The sequence below is a fragment of the Vidua chalybeata genome, chromosome 7 (assembly GCF_026979565.1).
Source record: "Vidua chalybeata isolate OUT-0048 chromosome 7, bVidCha1 merged haplotype, whole genome shotgun sequence".
NCBI classification, from domain to species: domain Eukaryota; kingdom Metazoa; phylum Chordata; class Aves; order Passeriformes; family Viduidae; genus Vidua; species Vidua chalybeata.
In genome coordinates this window covers 11,876,560-11,898,653 of record NC_071536.1, presented here as the reverse complement: position 1 = coordinate 11,898,653, position 22,094 = coordinate 11,876,560, and the positions used below count along the sequence as shown (strand labels likewise).

Below are 22,094 nucleotides of genomic sequence, written 5' to 3'. Positions count from 1 at the left end.
TCTACAGCAGCATTGAAAGAATTTTAGCATTACTCCACCAGCTTTTGAATTTTTTGCAGCAGATGTGCAAATCTGCATTGGTTTGCAGCATTTTTGACTGTATGCTGAGCTTATATTTGCAAAAGAGGACACCAGCTGCCCAGAGTTTAGTTCTCATCTTCTGTTTATGCCAAATAGCAGTATGAACCTTATGGTTAACACACGTTGCAGTGGTTCACATTCTGTGTAGAGGTTAGCAATTGATAAAGGTAAAATGATAAGCAACAACAATTAAGCATCCCAGCTAGAACATTTGGGCTATATTAGAAGTGAGATGACCTGCTCAAAGCACCAACTTTGGATTTTGCATTAAATCTTTAGGTCACTTTATTTCCTGCACAACCATGGTTGTATTTCTGATGTGATCCCAGACAATCCATTTGATTTCTCTCGGCCTCAGTTTGCCATCTGCAAAGAAAGAAAGGAATTTCCAGCCCTCAGTGTATATGACAAAGATTAACAGATACTCCAGGTGTAACTGTACAATGTAGTAACTTTGGCAGGAAAGGTGTCTGAATGATTTCTTGCTCACTTGCAGCCTCCCTGACTCCATTCTGGCACTGTAATCTATTATTCTATTCAGTTTTTGAAACCTACCCGCAGTCCAGACCACTGAAATGACCTGGGTTAAAAATACCACATCACACCCCTCATTCTTCAAAGATTTTTTTAACTGACATCCAGTTGTTATTGAAGCTCCAGCAGCTGGTGACCTGTCATGAAATGGACCTTGAAAAGTGACATGTCATACTCTAACATCAGATAATGAGCTGCAGTAATGCAGAGGGATGTCACAACACAGCCTTTGTAAAGTCACTGTTTTTGAAGGGGAAAAACACCCCTCACATCTGATATGGGTTCAATATTGATTAGTACTTGATTAGTCTTGGGGCTAGGGATGGAACAGGAGCCAACTAAAAGCAAAGGTAATAGGACAATTACACAGGGATATATTTTATCTCATCTCCTTCACACACCTACTGTTCCCACAAGACTGACAGACTCCAACGCTTCCGTTGCATCAGTAACACCACATCCTCTCGGAGTGCTTCTTGGCAATCAGTTTTAAGGTACTGCCTGAAGCAGGTCACTGCTGTTTTTCCTGACTACAGATAAGAGACAGTAGCAAAGAAAGAAATGGTGCAGAGAACTTCTCAGCTGCAGAAATAAAGTGCAGGTTTTCTGAGTCCTGCCCAATGCACTGACGACAAAGCCTCATCTCCTGCTATTTGGTGAGGTCTGTTGCCTCCCCACAGGGACTGTGTGCCATGTGCAGCAGCAACAGGAGACCATGGAGCAGGGAGGAGAGGTATCTGGAAGGGAGCCTGAGGTGTGTTTCTCTAAATATATATTAGTTTGTTGGTTTCAATACCAGAATCAGTGATTAGGAGTTTGTTAATTGGCAACAAATTAAATCAATTGAAATTCCCCTGGCTCAAAACTTTTCTGGATCACAACAAGGGAAAATTGATTCAACACAAAAATTTGGAAATAAAGTAGTACAGTCACAGTGGTCTGGCAACAGATCTGAGGGTGAAGATACAGAAAACAGCAAATTAAAAGTTGTGCAGCAGTTGCTAATCTAGGGCATAAGTATTACAAGGGTCTTTTAAGCCAGAAGAAGGAGTGATAATAACATTTTATCCTGGCTTTTGTTAACAGCAGTTAAAAACCGGAATGTTAGCATAAAGAAGTTCAAAGAGAGGCACCAGAAGTGATTAACAGGAATATATCTTCAGGAGATAGGTGTTTACATGCTTGGCTTATGAGAAAGCAGCCAAGCAAAGAAAAGACAGAGGATCCTTTCAAGGGACCTGGGTGAAATCCCAAAGAGCATTATATAGAGTGTAAGCATGGAAAGAAGAAAAGGAAAATTCATGATAACTATAAAAAATTCTGACAGCCACAGTGGACCAAAACCCTAGAGAAGTTGGCTTCCTACATGTTATCAGCAGAAAGCTGTATTTAATATTCAGAAAAAATTTAGAAATAGAAAAGCCTCTCCACTCGCCTGTGCAATCCCAAACTAAAAAAATGAAGGACGGCATCTTTTCTAGCTCTCAAAGCAGGTCAAATTCAGAAAGAATAATTCACAACCCACACATAAGTCAATGGCCATTACGTTTGCTCAGACAAGACCTGAATTTGATTAAATGCTTATGAGCACGCAGACTATATACTATATATAAAAAAATCTGTTTTGCAATGAGACTATTTATATAAAAGTTAATTTCAATTGCTTTTCTGAGATCTCACATTTGGTCAAAAATACAAAGTCCCCAAAGGACTGTGACAGTCAGAGTGCAATATTCTAATAAATATTTTTATTTTTACATTTTCTTTTTTTAAGATTGGCAAAGAGGCTAGTTAAACCTTCACAGAAACATGCAGCTGAAAAAAAGAACCTGAGCATTTTCTCATTCCAGAAGCAACACAGCCGTATTTTGTGGTTTCTGATGTTTCAGAGTGAGTGGACTTGAGCAGGGTGGTAAACATTTAAGAATGACTGAAGTTCAAAAACAAACAAAAAGAAGCCTTGAGCTCACTCTTGTAGTAAATGGGAAAAAAGTGAGGGAAAGCTTGGCAAAAATCAGCATAATAGTGGGCTTATTGTTGAATCTGAAAGCTTCATTTTCCAATGGTATCCCTTTTCTGGGAAGCGGCACAACCACCCTGAAAGCACTTTCTATAGAGATGATAAATTTGTGGTGGAGATTTATGCACATTCAGATTAAGTCAGGAAATCAGTAATGAAAAGGATAATTAAATAGAGAGACAAAAACCTAGAAGAAAAATTACCAAAAGCTCCCAAAACAAACACAAGTAACAATACACCATATATATCAGGTCCTGGGATTCTGACTCTGACTTTGGCACCCATTCTTGCTTGAGCAACACACAGGGTGAGCAACCTCATCCTCTTCCTCACTGTGTTTCCCAGGACTCTAGAGAAGGGCAGTCTGCAAAGCAGCAGATTCTGTGTGAGCAAGGTGAGGCTTGGTATCTTTGGTCCTCTCTCTGTTTCTTTTTGCACAAGCTCTTAATTCATCAGTAGGTGGAAAAGTATAGGAAGAAAAAATATTCTATACTTATTTGTGGAACTATTTGAGGCCACAGCACTCCTGGTCCCGAGGGAGCATCCAAAAAGAAGGGGAAAGATACAGGGACAATTCTCAGTGACATCAGTCAATCTCAAAGATATCCCAAACAAACAAACAAACAAAAAAGTGGTTGGTTGGAAGAGTTCCCGATAATGGCTTGCAGTTCCAGGATATTGAAGCTGGGTTAATGCTCATCTTTTTGAGGAGTCCCACCATGCATTCAGGGTGCTGGTATGCACTCAGCACCAAAGAGACAGCCAAAGAGGTACCTCTGTTAGCAGCTGGGGTAGACTCCTCTCTGTGGTGGAACTAGACCCTGGGTTCCAGAGGCTGCTCTCACTGTTTAGCTTCGGACGTCCCAGCTGAGTGCCTAAGGCAGCGGCCTCAGGGCCTGGGCTGTGGGGGGAGCTGTAGGTGTCCCACCGACCCTGCAGGAGCCTTCAGCCCCAGATCACTAAACTGAGGTGCCTGCAGTTAAACTGTGAAAATCCCCAGTGCAGTGATGACTTTGTCACAGTGTTGTTTGTGTTACTTTCCTGCAGCACCTGCCTGTAAAGAAAACTGCCCTCAGTAACCCAGAGGCACTGTGCCACTGTCTGATCTAGCAGCTTTATATTCCCAAAGGGCTTGGGCCACCCCAAAATTTCAGCAACAAAAGAACAGGGAACTTCTATTAGCTGGTAGCACTAGCAGATTGCTGTCCTCTGTCTGGTCTTGATACTGTGAGGAGAAAATCAAGAATTCATTAGCTAAATGAGAGCTTTTGAACATTACAGTCTCCATTTTACAACCAGCAGCCCTGTCTTTCTAGGCACAAGTAAATGAGGGTCTGTGAAAGCTGCTTTTGACAGAGGTCACTTCTTCCCTTTTGACTTTCAAAGATGTACAGCCAACTCAGAGTGCTGATGTTAAAGCAAACACATTGACTGAACAAAATTTAGCAAAAAAAGCCCTTCTCTTTTTTATGACTGTAACTCTAAAACATGAAAACTCAGTACTAAGTTGTAGTCCAGTGTGCAAACTTTTCCAGCTTTAAAGATATGGTGTACAAATGCTGCAACTGTGTGACAATCTTTAGTTTGTGCACCATGACTTTTACATTAATTAATTTATTTACTTTCTAAATGTTGTCCCGCATCTCTAAAGTGGATTCAGTCCTAGTGTCTGATTAATCTCATGTGGGAACAAAAGACAGATGAAAATACTGATATCTAAAAAATGTGGATCTGCTTCCAAGTTTTGCAGTGCAAGATGATCTGTAGTAGAAACTATTTACAATCCTTTCTCTAACACCACTGGACAAAAAAAAAAAAAGCTCCACAAAAAGTGTAGCAATTCCAATTTCTGCTTCAGAGTTCTGTTCTAGGCAGTGTGCAAAATGCTACTTAAGCCTCTGCCCTACTCTCCTTTCTGCTATCAAGAAAAATTTACAATATTTTACAATTTTTTTTCTGTGGGGATGGGTGAGTTTATAGATGACAATTTACTTTCTGCTATTAATATACCAGGCTCAATTCAAACAAAAATCTCCATGCAAAAAAATGCCACGTCATTTACTAATACAAAGCAAGACAATCTCCCTTAAACACTAAATCTGATAACCAAGTATTCCACTGCTATTTGGAGATGTATGGGAGTTTAACTACACTTACATTGGTGTAAAGAAAAAATGCATATAACAGGCAGCCATGCAAAGTAGGGACCACACTCCAGGATGGGCTTTGCATGTGGACATTACTCTGGTCTCGTTCACATCAAAAAGTCATCTGCACAAGATAATCCTAGCCGGAAGGAAAAAGGGAGCAAAAGTATCGAGTGCTTTGAAGTGTGGTTTCAAAATCAACATGAAACTTATCTGGGAAGCAATGTAAATAACAAACATGACACATTTAAATTATGAATTAACTACTAACTCAGGAGTTTGGCAGTTGAGATTATGGTTGATACAGTGACATGTCTGGCGGTACTTGAAAGAAGGGATGATCAACAGGCAAAAACATATAATCAAGTTGGAAAAAACAATAAATGCATGTAGTATAGCTTTAGTGTTGTTACACAGCACACAGGGATTTAAAGGAAAGTACTAAAACATAGTAATTACAGAAGAAACTAAAAGGTATCAAGTCCCCAAGGTTTGATCAATCAGCAGAGTGCTTTAGAAGTCCAGTGATCATAACAGAAAATATGTAAGCAATGTGATTCAGAAATTACCAAGGTAACTTAAGGTTTAATATGGAATAATGCCAAGCATAGATTTGGTTTATTTCAGAAAAGACTGAAGGAAAGCTCCACAATGTAGACTCCAAATTTCGCAAAAGGAAAATGTCCCCAGGGCTCTGCACTAGGAAAGCAGCACCTCTGTTTAACAAGGAGAGAGTCCCAGCTCAGAAAGTACCTCACCCATGGCTGCACAGGAAAGCTGTGCAAGGACTGAACACAGCCCTCCCCCAGGAAACCTACCAGGCTGTTGAAAGTTATCCTAAATTTTTTTTCAAAATTAAATCTGCTTAAAACAACACTCTAGCTAAGAACAAAATCCACCTAGGTGGAGTTACTTGATTTCATGCACAAATACAGCCTGCTGCTCTTAAAAGACCAGAAATGACTGCTCATGGACTGAGAAGAGAGAGGTAACATTAAAAAACCTAGAAGACAAAACTGAAAAACGGAGATATATAAAGGATAGATACAGACTCAGTGTAAAAACCCACCAACTTTGGGGTCATCCTTTGTACAAGTGTCATACTGCATGTCACAGAATTGAGACAATACTTCTGTAGTCATGGTCCCCAAATCTTCTAGAATGTAATGAACATGTACCACTTGTGACCCAAATTATTATACAAGAATATAACCCATTATTAATTATAATCCTTAGGCTGGCTTCAAATTTTTTTTGAGAAAGGTTACATTATTCTATGCCAGAGTACTTCTCCCTGAGAATACATAAGGAGTTAACTCACACATAGATGGATATTGTTACTTATCAGCACTTCACTGCCATTACCATGGCAGCAAGGCAAAGACCATTTTGTTCTGCCCCATTCTTCCCTCAGAACTGACAGTTCGCTTCCAAATACAGAATCTTAACAGAAACAAATGTCTGAAGCCAGATTTTGCATTGTGTCCTAAAAGCTCAATCTGATATGAAGTTTAATGAAAAGGTGGAACAAAAGGCTGTCATTTCGTAAGCCTAACAACATTAGGAGGCTGATTATGCTGTTTGCAGTACAACGTGCACAAAAAGATTCAAACAAAACTCAGATCCAGCATTTTCTGGGTAAAATGTGCCCCAAAAACTATCTGCATCTTCTTCTGCTGCTCACAGACAAGTGCAGGGATCAGCATGCTGCTGCTGCCTACAGGACACCTATGATTGCCAAGAAGGAACACGTACAGTGAAATTACAATAGGTTCATCAGAAACATGTGGAAAACAGTGAGTAGAATGCACCAAAGGAGAAGTCAAGAATATGTGACATGTCAGCCATCATTACACTTCCCATCTGCATACCCAATATGTTATCAATACATGAGGGGGTACATGAGGGGGCTCTCGGGCATCAGAATTGCATTTTCTGATTTACGCTGACACTTAAGAGCTTGTCCAAAGAATAAAAAGCAAAGGGAAAATAATGCTACAGACAAATAACCTAAGGAATATGATCACTTCCTAGCTGGATCAGGCTCTTTATCTGACTCCATAAAGGTCCAAAAATTAAGGAGACACTGTGACATTAAAAAATTCCTCCACCAATCCCATTAACCAGAGCTTCATGGATGAACAATTCATAGGAGCTCTCCTGCCATTCCTGAGTAGAAACAATTTGGATGAAATATAGAAGGCAGGAGAGCAAGGCTTAGTTAAACAGAACTTGCACAAATAAACTGGGAAACAAGTGGAAGGAAAGGTTGAGAAGACAGAGAGATGTAGGGGAGGCAGAAGGCAGCAAGTCTTACTCTTCTGGACAGGAGGTTCAGAGTGTGTGTGTGTGAACACCATGAAAGATCCAGATGGGCTTCTCCACCCAACAGTGTAGTTTGCTCATGTACATTCTGGGAGACAGTTACCTGAAAAACCTGTTCTCTCTTGTAAAACCTGTCATGTAATCCAAGTTTATCCTGCTGAGCTGACCACAAAATAACAAAGTACTTAGCTGTTCCCCCCCCTTATGTCACAAACACTGCATTAGCTGTGTTTTGTCTACAGCAAAGTGAGAGTTAATATCTGCACAGGAACAGAGGCAGACAAAAAGAAATCAAGAAAGGGGACAGAGTGAAGCTGCAGGCTGCAACAGTTATGCCATTTGATTCCCAGCTTTAAATAAACCCTTTGAAGTAGAACAGTTTTTTATGTTAAAAAAGCTGCTTTTCAGTCTGCATCAGTTTATGGTTGCAAAAATGACTCCACTTGAACTCCAAACTGGATATTCAACGCTGAAAAAATTAGTGGAAAATTTATGTGCAGATCCCCATCATTCCCACTGCTCCCATGCCACATCCAACACTTATTTAGTACTGCAGCAGTACTAAATCTTAGAGTTACAGGTGACACTGTTTTGCAGGCACAGTTCAAAAACCTTACCTTCATCCCTACAATGAATGGTACAGCTTCACAACAGAAAAGTCTGAATTAACTACAGAAAAATAATATGTATCATTTCTGTGAACTTCACTTATTGAAAAGATCTTCAAGAGCCACAAAAGAGAATATCCCATGTGAACAAATAAATGCTGAAGCTGCTGAGCTGGGTTTCATTGCAGTCTCCTCTCTCCTACACCTCGTTAAATTATACTATAAATACCAAGCAGAAGGGCAAATAACTTCCTGAATGGAGACTAAGTTTGCACCTACCCGAGGAAGCTTGGCAATTTTGCCAATTAAATCCACATAATTGATCCTTTTGTTAAAGCCAGAAAGTTGAAGGACAGGAGGCATATATAACAGAGCTTTCAAAATTATGAGTAATGTACACTGTTATTTTCTACTATATAGATCTTGCTTCAGTATTTAGAGGGTTCACCCTTGCTACCTGTGAGATCACCAGGACTTCAGATATTTGATAGCACTTATATTGGTATCAAAATTCCCAACGTTTTATATTCTCCATGAGAACTAATGAAGAGGGCCTCGAGAAATAGTTGCTGTGCATTTGTATTTCTGTAACAGCTGTAAATTAAGAATTGCAAACTTGACTACATGCAATATCAAACGTTAAGTCCCAGAAGGACTGAGCTGTAATAAAACAGGCTGGGAAGCAGATATTAATTTAAACTAAATTATATAAAGGAACAGCTGCATTTCCAAGAACAAAGCCCTGAAAACAAAAAGCAATGAAGAAAAGACAAGCCTACAAACATTTCTTCTAAAATGGCTCTCCAAAGGGAGAAAACTTCAGATTTACAAAAATATCTAATGTGGGACTTTAAGGTACAGTAAAATGCAGTTCTAATACTTGTTCCAGAGATACCAACAAATGGCTACAAACCCCTTAGCAAAGTGTTGTGATTAAAAAAGACCGAAAGCTACGCAGTGACCAAGTGAGATGAAATGCTGGCAGTTAGGCAAATACGGGTTCAGGATGATATAATTTGTCATGCTCAGCATTGATTGCTATTGCAAAGCTGCTCTGGGATCAAAATCCTGATTATAATCCATCAAACCAGTAACTACAGTGAGTTGAATGGCCGAGCAATTGTGATGACACAGCTGGCTGCAGGGATGGTGCTAGAAATTAATAAGTGAAGCTGCTATTAGCCTGTAGAAAGCTTTAGAGAAATGGAAAAGCAGCATGGTAATTGCTAATACCCACAACACAGGAGTGATATCAAAAGTTCTATTAAAACGGAACCAAATCATGTCATGCTGATTTTTGAAGGAATAAAACTTATGCCTGCTGCTCACAATCTCATAATTTAAACAAAAAGTGTGTCTATATTATCTCTTCACCTGGTATAAGCAGAAAAACTTTGTTCTCTTCTGAGTCAGCTGCAGTCACAGGCTATATTCAGGGAGCACCAGGAGAAAGAATCAGAATAGTGGATGATTCACACTAACTTTGGGAACCAGCTTTCCCAAGCTGGCAATAGGACCACTGTCACACAAAACTGATTTTGTTTGGGCCACTGTTGGCACTCTGCCTCTATTGCCTACATGGACTGTCCATGCAAAAACCAATTTGGGCACTTCTGCCTCCCTGAAAGCAGAACTCAAGGACACTCAGCAATTCTGACCAAGTACTGCTTAGCTTGCTCTGGTAGGTCACTTCAGAGAAGTCTTCAGTGTGACTGAAATCCAGCAAGAGTATTCCCCACTTTGGTTTGTTCTTCCTATTGCCTTTGACCCTTCATCTCCCATCTGTGGGATTCTTGCCTGTAGTGTATTTTTTTCATCTAAATATAGCAGCTCTTCAGTCTTTTTGTCTCTCTGCTACAACCTTGGCTTCCTTTAATGGATCCTGCATGAAATTAGATCTAGTTTGCATTCTAATCAACTTTGGTGACTTATGCTTTTAATTAATCCTTAATATTCCTCCGGTCTCCATGGATGGTGCATTATAAAAACCCATTTGTATGTGACATTGTGGTTTCAACTTCAGGGGAAAAATGTCTGACAAATGGTATATATAAGAAATATATGCAATTTATCATAAAGCATTATGATTTTATTCTCTCCAGCTGGAGTAGCAGACAAGTTAATATGGTTTTTTCAATTGAAAAAGTTCCATGTGATTCATTATTCCACAAGGAGCAGGGCTCCAACAAGGCCCCTACTTGGATACAGCCTCTATGGGATTCTCAACATATTGTAACTTGCTGGATCTGAGTAACCCCTGTCCAAAACCACAGCAGGCCTCTGACTGCCTTGCACGCAAAGATTTAACAGGTTAATTGACCAAATCATGCTAACTTCAATAGCCCCTTTGTGTTCAAAATTTGACCCACAGAAGGGCTCTGAAAGTTCAGAGCACAATATAAGTGGTAAGTATTACTGGGTCACATTTTGAGGTTCAGAATCAGTTGTTACTTAATGTTTATTCAGCTTCTGTTAAAGTAGAACACTGAAACAAAAACCAAAGAAGGACCTCCAAATTTTACCCATTATTAATCATTTGATGTTATCAATTCAATTTAACGTTCCCTGACATCTTTTACTCTTGCCTGAGTATCACTCCAGATAAATGATATTCAGCTGTCACTTACAAAGTGTGATTTATTGCTAGCCAAACTGCTCATCTGATAGTTGAATGAACCAAGAAGTTTCTGTGGGGGCTCTTGAAATAATCTTTCACTTTCAGTTATATTTATTATTGCCCGTTTCTGACTATATTTAACAATAATTAGAGTAATCACTCCAGAAATGAGATCTGGAAAAATGCATATCCTAAGAGTATTCATAAACCAGCAACTTCTTTTAAGACATCAAGATCTTTTCCCATCATATCAGACATAGGGGACTGGCATTAATTATAACCTACAAGTGGTTCAGAGCAGTGAGAGTTTTCTTCATACCCGTAAGATTAGTTCTTTTAGCATTTCCCATCTCCTACTAAGTATGTTTTTTTAGCATATTTATTCCCATTTTTATTTTGAATACAAGAGTTAAAAGATAAGCTGGGAAGTAAAATTCTGAACCAATCATCTAAAATGCTTGGTCCTAGGAAAATAATACAGGAAAAATAAGGGGCCCACTGCCATTACTGCCACTAAGATTTCATCTTCTGTTCCCTGCCAGCTCAGCAGTTTGCAACACCAGGACTAAAAACATATTTGTTTTTGGTTTTCAGGTATTATTTGTTTGGTAAAGTAAAGCAATGCTCATTTCTACATTGTAAAGATGAGAGACACACCTTCTGTCAGCTGAGAGAGTGACATTTCAGCCCGGAAAGAACACTTGAACTTGTTAACACCACTGGCACAGGGGCATATCATAAATCCGACCTGTGTCTCATTTCTCAGTTACAGGCAGTAATTGATGGTTAAGAAAGAATGTGACAAGAATGAAAATGGGCAGTGTGTCTCCTCCACTGAAGTCTCCCAGTTCCCAGGACTGTGCAGCTTGGGCACCTTCCTTCTGGCATGGTGGAAATTATCAGGATGAAGATCTTAATCTTTCAGGGTTTGAACAAGGGAAATGGCAAACAGCACCTGTGTCATTTTTATGGATGACAACTCCTAAAATCCAAATAAGTGTCTGAATCAAGGCCAGACTCCTCAGCCCCTTGCAGAACTGAAACATTAAATTCTAAGGGACCATGGGAGATGGAGGATAATTTCTTAATCCAGGCTGATTTTACTCTGAGGCTGCCAGAGTTTGAAAGAAGGCAAGCCAAAACTCTGTTATGATCTCAGTGGTTACTTAGAAGTATCATCTGGAGTGGCACTTCTGCCTTCAAAAACGCTGGGCCAGACTGGAGATCTTTTTCCTTCCACTTCTGCAAACTTCAAAAGAACTTTAACAAGTTATGCAAGCGTTAGAATATTTCAGCCTAAGGTAAAGGAAGCACATAAAGAAAACTTACTTGCACTTCAATCTTAGGAAAGGAAACAACCCAGCTTCAGGATTTAATCCATTTAAAGGCAACTGGAGCTGGAACTTGAAAAAAATATAACATAGTGCAAAAATCATAATAAAAATGTCAGAGTGAACAAAATTGAACTGACTGGGGGAAGGTGTGATGTGTCCCTAAGTTAAACATTAAAGAATAATAGAAAACATAAATAGAAAAATTAGAAAGCCAAAAGGTTTATGGTCTTGTTATTACTTCCACATTAATAATATTAAGAATCAGCTTTCTCTGAGAACAAAAAGTGGGAAAAAAATCTTGCCTTTACTGTAGTATTAAAAATCAAGTTAGTATATGAAAATAGATGAGGTGCAGAAGAGAATGCCAGAACAGACTTAGCCCATCCTGGCAGGTGTGTGTTCAACATTGCTGAGGAAAGTTCCTCAGCCTCCTTCAAAACTCCAGCATTTCAAAGCCTGTATAATCAAAAAATATTTCCTCTTATCAAACTTCTGTTTTCCTTGTTGTGCATTAAATTAATTTCCCATGCCTAGTGGAAGGACAACTTATCAGTGTTCTTCTTAGAACAATTTCTATATTTTAATTTTTATCTCCATTTTGCTTTTCCTTTTCTTGGGCTAAGAAGTCCCTTTCCTCACTTTATCTCATTAGCTGTATTTTCTTAGCTTTCACACCATCCCAACCTCCCTAGGCTCAGGTTCTTTGTATAGTTCGCACAGAAACTTGTCACCTACTTTATATATACACCCAAAAAAGTACATATAAAAACAACAGGATTTAAACCAATGAAAACCAACCCCCATTACATTTTAAAATATTTATATTAACTTGCAAGTCAACAGTGTCATCACTGCCAAAAGATTCATGACCCCTCCACACCAATCCTTCTCTTTTCCTGCAGTACTTTTTTCAAATACATTTGCTTGAAGAACTTCACTGATGTCTGCTCTGTACTGTACCTTACATTTAAGACAATATACAAAACCCTTGGAAAATATCACTAGTAGTTCTGAATTTTAAACATTTCAAAATTACTGGAATGTTACATATCTTTTAAAGGTGATGACATTTGGAAAAATTTTAGTGTTTTCTTCTCAGAGAGAAGTCTTGTGAGAAGCTCAAAAGTCTGGAGACACAGGTGCCCAGGAAAGGAAAAGAGATCAAAAGACTCCCTTTCCCCAGATTCAACAAGTATTTGTAGTATCTTTGCAGATGAAGGGGGCAAATTGCATGATTAATTTCACTCCATGTGAGAACAGAACATAGTCATTATTTTTTTCTTTAACCTAAAAACGTGAAAAGAAAGGCAGAAAAGATGTAGGTGGAGATTATAAACTGACCTGAGAAGATGGAATCAGCCAGGAGGAACTTCTGAAGCTGGGCAAGGAGACTGCAGCAGAGTAAGAGTTACAAATGGGTCAGTGCAAGGTTGGGATTGTTCCTGCAGGTAAATAAGGGTTATAAAGGCACCTTAGCACTGTGAATTAGGGAGTGAAATTGGCATCCAGCTGCTCCAAACCAGTAACCTGAAAGAACTGTTGTGCAAAGATGAGGATGGATGTGGGATGTCAATTTTAATAAAGACATTGAGAAACTGAAGGAATTAAGTGGGTTCCAGTCATAGGGAAATATGATAGTGAAGGCAAAAGTAAATTGCTCACAATTGCTCCAAGAAAAATAGAGAGTATATGCAAATATGCAGTGACACAAAGTCTAGAGCCAGGCATTATACCCAGCAATTTGATTAAAAACTAGACACACCTTGTCTGAGAGTAAACTGTAATGGGGATGCAGCATTGCTCCAGAATCTCACAATAATGATTTTGACAACTGGATTGAAGTGAGATTGTTCTGTGTGCCTGCAAAGGCCACGATCTGCCAAGACAGGGGCAGATGTTTGTCATAACAGAGATGACTTGGAAGTGTTGGGTAGAAAAGCAATCATAAAAGAGAGAAATGTGAAAGACATTTAGTGAGTGAACAAAGAGGGCTAATAACCTTTTCTACTGGTCCTAAATGAATAGTTTTGAAGAACCTGTGAAGATCTACCAGTAGTACCAAGAAGAATGCAAGGCTAAGCAAAACAGATTTTGCTTGTAACATAAGCAAACATAGGTCTCAGCCTGCTAGTGAAAAACATGAGAGAGATCATAACATCACTGAATAGGCCAAGGAGTCTCAGCAGCAATGAAATGTGGCAAAAAAACCCAAAAAAACAAAAAAAAAAAAACAACCAAAAAAACCCAAAAAAACCCCCCCCAAAAAACCAACCAAACAAACAAAAAAAAAAAGAGCAGTATGATTTGGGGTTGTGGTGGGTCTGACTGGGATGGAGTTAACTTTCTTCACAGCAGCCCATATAGTGCCATGTTCTGGCTCTGTGGCTACAACAGTGCTGACAACACACCAGTGTTTTGGCTATTGCTGAGCTGTGCTTGCACAGTATCAAGGCCACCTCTGTTTCCCACTACACCCCCACAGCCAGGCTGAGGGTGGGCAAGAGGCTGGGACGGGACACAGCTGGGACTCAGAGTGACCCAAAGGACATTTCATGTCATGTATCCTCAAGGGCAGAAATAAAAACTGGAAGAGGGAAAAGATTTGGGGGGAGGGAGGGGGAGGAGAGGTATTTTGACCTCCAAAATAGATGTTTAGAGACTGGCTGGGCACTGCTCTGCCTGTGGGAGGTGGTGCCTTCTCCTTTGCCTCACTTTTTTCCCCCCACCCCATTCTTTTCTTCACCTATTAATTTTTTTTTTTTTTATCTCCACTGTAGAGTTCTCCCAATTCCCTTTTTCCTATTTTCTCCCCACTGTGAGAAGCTGCTGCAGGGAGTGTCAGCAGCTGCTGGCTGGGGTCAGGTGCTGGTTAGAAGAAGAGGCACTTTTTAGTACTGTGCTTTCACAGAGTTTACCTTGCATTAAAGGGGAAAAAATAAATCTAACTTCAGTGTTTGCATTTACTGCAACTACCCAGAGTTGCTACCACTACTACAGGCAGAACAGCATCTGCCTGGAATTTCTTCACCCAGTTCAAGAATCCTTCTATGTCCAATACTACACAGTTCTAGGAGCACTTTACCTACATTATGTGCCTATTATAAAACCCTAAGACATAAATGTAGCCCCTAATGTCAATTACTTACATTTGGCACCCTGGGCCAACCTCCAGCTCCTTGCTGAGTGCAGCAAGTGGAGGCTGGTGCTCAGTTCTGTCCCACTTAGCCCATTTCACATTCAGGTTGCACATCACACACTCTAGGAGAGCAAACCAAGCTCTCCCATTTCTAGTCTGGTTAACTGAGCAGTTGGTTTCACTGAAGACCTGATAAATGGGGGATTTCTTCTCATATCCTCCAGTTATGTGGTTCAGGAATATATAATCTAATCTTAAAAAGCATATGTAACAGCTGATTTCACCACCTACATTTTAATGATATTTAAATCCTGCTAATCTCTGGCACTTAAACTGATGGAACTCATTACACTATATATTAAACACTACATATTAAACAAATGTGTATTTATTTTAAATGGCTTAAAATACCTGTAGTCTCATCAGATTACTATAGTTCAGTTAGTTTAAAGAACTAAAGGTGAATTTCAAAAAATAATAAAATTTAAAAAAACAGTATTATGCAGAATTTCTTGGCACATGAAAAAATCCTGAGTATTACCCTAGACTCAGTCCAGTGAAATAGAAAAGTTTTTCCATTTACAACCCTGTACTCTCATATGGATCTCAATTTCATTTCCAAGAAAGTGAAACTGCAGAACTGACAGACTGTGTTTGTCTGGGTCTTATCCTGATTTTTACCCTTTTTATGCCTTTCATTATTTCTGCAAAATGGCAAAGGCAAATATTCAAGTGAAATCTAATCCATCCATTCCTCAAACACCAGTTCTAATGCAACACAAGTTCTAACTGAATTAGTGACTGACTTCTAAGCAGCCTTATGGGCTTAAGTTAGAAATAATTCCTGCCAGTGCTAAATAAGATGAAGCTTCTGCTTTGACACTGATTTATTTTCCAGGAAAAGAAGGTATACTTGGTTTGTGATTTCTAACACAGAGTAGATACTACATCATCTGGTTTTGGTAGAATGGTGGAACTTTGACTACTTCCCATTCCCCTCCCAAAGGGCTCCCCTCTCACCTGGCTTGTCTAGTGAGGTGACAGAGGTTCTCTCTTTATGTCATGTTGAATTACCACCCAAACGACAGAAGCATTTTTCTAAAACAAAGACCTACTAAAAGTTAGCTTCTCTAGGAAAACTATTTTGTGCCTGTATCATCTTTCCTTGCAGATCTTGATATAAGTATTAGACAGAGACAATTATTGTTGCTATGTTTGTCAGGATCCAAGAACACAATGAAGAATGGGACCTGGGAATCCTCACTCACTGTCAAAATTATTCCATTTTAGAGAAACAGTTTGTCCTTTCACTTGAATATATAGGTTACACAGAGAACTGGGACACACATATTTAATAGTGAGATTGTTTAAGAGAGAAAAGATTTGTTGTTTTTTTAATATGTGAAAGTGATAACAGATTTGATTAGAAGATGCTGGAGGTAACAAGTTCTTGGCTGCTGCCTGGGTCAACGTACATGTGCTTATTTTTCTATCATACCCAATGAAAAGGTCACAGGCAAGAGATTTAACCACATCTTCTCCCAGAGACCCTCCATTAATCATGATTATCAATTCATGAGTTCATAAGCCTCTTTTTGTTCAATCTGATTTTTTTCTCCTCCTTGTTTAGAAGTTGAATTAAAGCATAATTGCTTGCATTATGCCACTTGTGACAGTATGAGCTGATTAGCTTGTAAAGCACTGATTAGTTTGGGGCTACCTAAGGAGAAAGCTATGAATGATAATGAAATTCACAGATAAGCTTGGAGAGGTACTTATGATATGAACCAAATGAATTTTATATATAATTCAAAATGAGAGTAATTCATAATTGCAACCTATTATAAATGGAAGAAACTACACCATATGAGAGATTATGCTAATCTCATACCCAAACAAGTAGCATCATTTCACAACCAGTATATCTTTCTGTTTTCTGGTGCAGCAGTTTTGTGTCCCAAAGCATCCCTCCCTCTCCAGCACACTCCAGCTCCCAGTGATGGGTTCAATCCACACCTGGCTGATAGGAGAACTCCCACTGGTTCCACCATAAACATTTTGGTAGAACCGGTGGGTTGTTTTGTGGCATGTCAACACAGATCAAACTCAAACTAGAACATTTTGCATTTTATAGCTGACTGCTCTGCTCACTGAACCACTGGTACTCTCAGGCCAGGGCACAATGGGTGGGCTTGCCATAGCTCAGTGGGTTATCTTCTGCATGTCCTACTGAGTAGTGAACAGAAGACAGTCATAGCTTTTAGTGCCTTTTCAGCACATATGAGTAGGAGAATTCAATTCTCAGCACTTTTCACAACTGCCCAAATATGAATACCATAATCTATTGCTAAGTGTCCATTCTAGAAAACAGTAATTTTTTTTCTCCAGTTAAGCTGAATTTAATTTTACAGGGTGTGATTCAACAGGTTTTTCATGAGCCTACTCCCCTTAATAAATTGATTTACATGCTTTTGCTGTTAGCATCGAGGTAAGATAATGCAGTATCTTCTGAGAGGGAGTATCAGCTTGTGAGAAAGAATGCAGATGCACTGATGGTTTTGGAATGTGCAGCTGAATAACTGACTGTCCTCCAGCAAAACTGTTGCAAAGGTCACAGATGCACACATCCAGAAGAGCATCCAGCAGTGCTCACACTTTATTTCAAGCTGGATCCCTCAGAGTTGCTAAACTCAGGGTAATCCACATTGTATCACACACACAGCACACAGTTGTGAATCTACTGACTGCACACAGGTACGGTGTAACCTGGGTTACATTCCTACTGAATCAGTCTTTTCACTTGAGCCTATGATTTGATTACAAACTGCAGTTGAAAAATGTGTCATGAAGTAGTGGGTTTACATTTACAGAAATCAGAGTTGTTTTAACAGCTTTTTCCAACTATCGCTTATAATGTGGAATAAGAATGGTACACTTCTGAAGTGTTCTTCATCCACTATTTATTATTTTTCACTAAAAGCATTTCTGGAAATTTCTTTCAATTTGACAGCAGATCAATTATCTTTAAAATTGCTTTACTTTCTAAGCATGTGCATGGCATTCAGTGATTTCAAATGTTTATGTAGCACTGTATATTCAGAAATCAATGTGTAATCTGAGGTTCTTTCCCCCCCCTTTCTAAAACGATGATGTCACTTTTCAATTTTGTTGGAAAAATCTACTACTCCATTAGAAAGTCAGAAAGAAAATAAACACGTTGATAATCTGTAAGTTTCATTTGGTTACTTTGGGCCTGATACAAATCACACAAGTGAATTCAGTGGACTCTGGCTGACACCATATGCCTTGTTTGGTTTTCTACTTTAAGTTATTCTCCATTTCACACAGAATCTTTTGCATTTTTTAGTATCTTTAAGCACATAACGTAGAGGAACTAAAGGATCATTTTTTCAGTATGATATTGCATACAGTTGTAAAGGATATTTTATAGAATAATAAAATCACATGATAACTAGTTGGGTATAATAAGTCAAGTCTCCATCTGTCAGCACAATTACTCCTGTTTCAAATCAGAAATTCTTTCTGTATTCTTATAAGCTCAAAAGGATTCCTTTTAGATGCCTGCCTTTTTTATTTCCCTAAATGGACACATATTTTTCTTGTTACACTCTCTGTCATAATACTCACAGCAGAGTAAGGAAAGTGTTTCGCTTGTGTGTTATTTTTTTTACTAAGTGTTTTTTTTTCCTCTTAGAAATCCCTTAAAAACAGCAAAAGAACACATCTACCAAGAACAGCAGCCAGAGGAGAAAAGCCTTGAGCTCAGAAAAAGAATGGTTCAGGCTCAATGGGCCTAATTTGTCAGTGAATTTTCTTATGGCCAGAGAGTTAACCAAGAGCTCTGAAGGAGCCTCAACCTGTATTATTTAGTCACAAGGAATTCTGTGTGGTGGACAACTTAGAGTAAACACACCAGAGGAAAGCACAGTGCATAAATCAGAAGAAGGACAAAATAAAGAATCTTATAGAGTCCAACAGCACAGGCCATCATTAGCAGCTATGGTAGAAACTATTCTTGAAATTCAGTATTTTGGGCCTTGGTGTGTAGAAGAGCCCTTTGTCCTTCAGTGAGTTTTGAGGGTTATCTGAAGGACACATTCTTCTCTGCTATTTTTAAGAATCCTATGCTAGTTACACATCCTGTTCTCAGGTCTTCAGAAGAAACAAAGATAGTCTTAGTTCAATAAGTTTACAGCTACCCCAGAAAGACAGTGCACATCACCAAGCAATCATCTTTGCATAGTTCCCAGTTCAATAACAGACATCTCTGTGTTTATCATTAAATTACATTGTCAATCAAAGCAAGAATTCTTAAGTGTTATCAGTTACTCCAACTGGATTTTAACTGATCATCCTCTATCCTTGTGCATCATTTCACTATCAACAGCACAACCCTTCAATCCAGAGGAAGAGGAGTACTCGGAGGATATAAATGTGTTAAATTCCCCTCAAGCACATTTCATTAATGAGCTTGTTTGCTTGTCTGCCACATAATCCTTGGTCGGGGAGACAAGCACAAATGCAGCCCCATAGCTTCAAAGCACACATTAAGCCATCTAAGTAAACACAGATACAATAAGATAAACATTTAGCAGGAAATGCACATTATTGCCAGGGCACATGGTCCTAGTGAAGATAATTTTTTGCATACTTCTGTGCTCACTGAGTTGCAAGTATATGCTGCACATATACTTGCAACAACATCCCTGTACTTAGCATAGCTCAACACACATATATAATTCTTGGGAAAAGAGAAATAGAAAATTTATTACTGACCTGTACCACATCTCCTATTTGCTCCTGTAATCTTCCTTCCTTTTCTTTAACACGAAATAATGTACTTTTTCTAGCAAACCAAGAAAAGTTCACACGACAATAGTATGATGTAAGCAGTAAGCCACTTGTGAATTACCAGAAGAGCAATCAGACATTTCAGAACCTTTCACAAGAATCTCATGGATCCCAGCCTTATGTGGTTTATGCCCCTGAGCATTACATAATGCATGGAATAAACCATGTTTATAATCACAGTTGGGATACAGGTCGGGCTCTGATAAATCAACACCAATTTTTGCTGAATGTATCTAAACACCACAGTGAGCTATCTTCCTCCCTGTTACTTGCCACATTTAGCCTGTGTTACTCCTTTACAGTAATTTGGGGCTTATTCTCCTGCACATCTCTGCTCTGTGTTTTATCCATAACCCAATGTTTTTCTGCACAGTCCCTCTCATGTTCTGTAATTTAAACTAAAAGCTGTAGCAATCACTTTAGCAAATTTTTACAGGGAAAAAAAAACCTCTGCCAGGTCCCTGGAACCACAGTAGCCAAATTACTTGACAGTCCTGGAGTGAGAGCAGGAGAGCTGGAAATCCCATGTCCTCCTCAGCCTTTGGAACAAGGCTGTCATAACTGGGCCTCAGAAATCATTTACCGGTGTGATTTCGCTCTAATTTGAAAGGCATGCATCGTTTGGCAGGAAGATACAAAGCCCATCCAGCTAGGCACTGAGGTTACCTTGAGGACTATAGACTTAGCAAGAAGACCATCAAGACTCTGTGACCTATTTTCTTAGAAATCACCAGCCAAGCAGGATTTTACAAAGCCACTCCTGCCCTGTTTGGAAACACTGCTGCTACATCTGCTTCAGTTACACTGTACCAGGGGATCCCACGTCAGTATCACAGTCTTTCCAAATGTTTACAACAGGGTTTCGATTTTATCAGTTAGTTATGTCCTGACTGGGCAGAAACTTCAAACAAGTTACCCATTTATTTGCTGTACAGTACTCACAATATTTAGTAAAAAGTTGAAACAAGAATCTTGGCTTTTTTTCCTTCTTTTCGCTTATACACTCAGCTTTTGAAGCTGTGTGCTGGTCTGTTTTCACTTATTTTTAAAAAAGCATTGTACACAGTACAATATCAGACCAGTTATGGTTTATATATGTGAACATATGTGGCTACATTCTTTCTCTTTAAGTAAACAGTGAGCAGCAGAGTAGTCTGTAACCTTTTGGAAAAAAAGTAGTCACCATTGGAAAAAATTACTTCGTAGATGGCTTCATGCAATTGCGGCTACAATTCATTATGCCAAAGATGGGAAATAAAGAAAAGAGCACAGCAGTCCATCAGACCCTGCTGAGGCAAACACATGAGAATCATCACACATACACATACACTCCTAAAATAACCTCAGAGACTAGCTTCTGGGTGGGGAGGTGGTAAATTCAAATTTAGGCTGAATCCCTGGACAAAGTCCATCTCTGATGTAACTCTCTGGGGCCCCCTGAAACCATCAGAGCCAAGTAAGCAGAGCAGTCTGACAGCACAGATGGAAGATGCTGTTCTGCAGGCAGGTGCAGACAGTGCTAAGCAATGTCACCCCTGCCTATGGCTGAAAGGATGCCAGCACTGAAATGAAGACAGGCTTTTCAGTACCTGTACCTTGAAAAATTTTTCACTATCTTCCATCTCTGCAACATATTAGAGCTCTGAATAAACATTAGCTGCAGACAGTAGTTTGCAGCATCAAATCCAAATTTCTTTTTTGCAGAAGGCGAATGTTTTTCTCAGTTAAGTCTTTAACAGACTTTCTGCCATCTTGGCTGGAGTCACAATTTCATCCATAAAGATGAAAGAACTATTAATCAAATGTTCATTCCACCATTTTGTCTCAATGCCCATCAAAGAAAAAGAGCATTAAAAAGGGCCTTTTTTGTTGTTGTTGTTTTGTTATGAAGAGGCTTCAGGAAGATTCCATACCTTCTAGCATAACCTTTGTTCTCTGTATACTCCACAGCAATATCAAACACATGGGAGCACTTGCAATGGTGAAGTTATCTGGGCATACATTCAGTAACACCTCTGTACCTAGGAGACCTTTGGAACACCTTGTACCCAGGAGAGAACTAAGATGTCAAAAAAATGTGATGGACATTAAGCCTGAGCACAGTTTAACTAGCACAGGAAGGCTCAACAGAGTTATATGAATCCTGGATGCTGGCCAAAGTATTTGCTATTGTAGAACTTTCCAGATCACTGAAATGTACATTTTTGATCAGACAATACCTGTAAGTACACCAACCTGTTTCTGCCAAATAGGACAGGTAAGGACTGGAAGATGTGACACAGCAGAAACACTGCAGAGATACTGCCATCTGGGTGGGCAGCCCCACCCAGACCTCTATTTTTTATTGTGTCAGGTGCAGCACTTTCAAGGGAGATAGGCAAGCAGAAAAAAAACATGAGAAGAAACTATAAGTGATTTGC

General features: G+C 39.2%; 1 long non-coding RNA gene across 1 annotated transcript; it reads right to left on the bottom strand.

Moving 5' to 3' along the window:
• Positions 1-372: 372 nt before the first annotated feature.
• On the bottom strand, positions 373-22,019 carry LOC128790917 (uncharacterized). The gene is made up of 3 exons (XR_008431902.1): positions 21,910-22,019; positions 19,600-19,669; positions 373-447 (listed from the first exon to the last, which is right to left on the bottom strand). It is a non-coding gene; the product is annotated as an uncharacterized LOC128790917 (long non-coding RNA).
• Between the last annotated feature and the right edge of the window lie 75 nt (positions 22,020-22,094).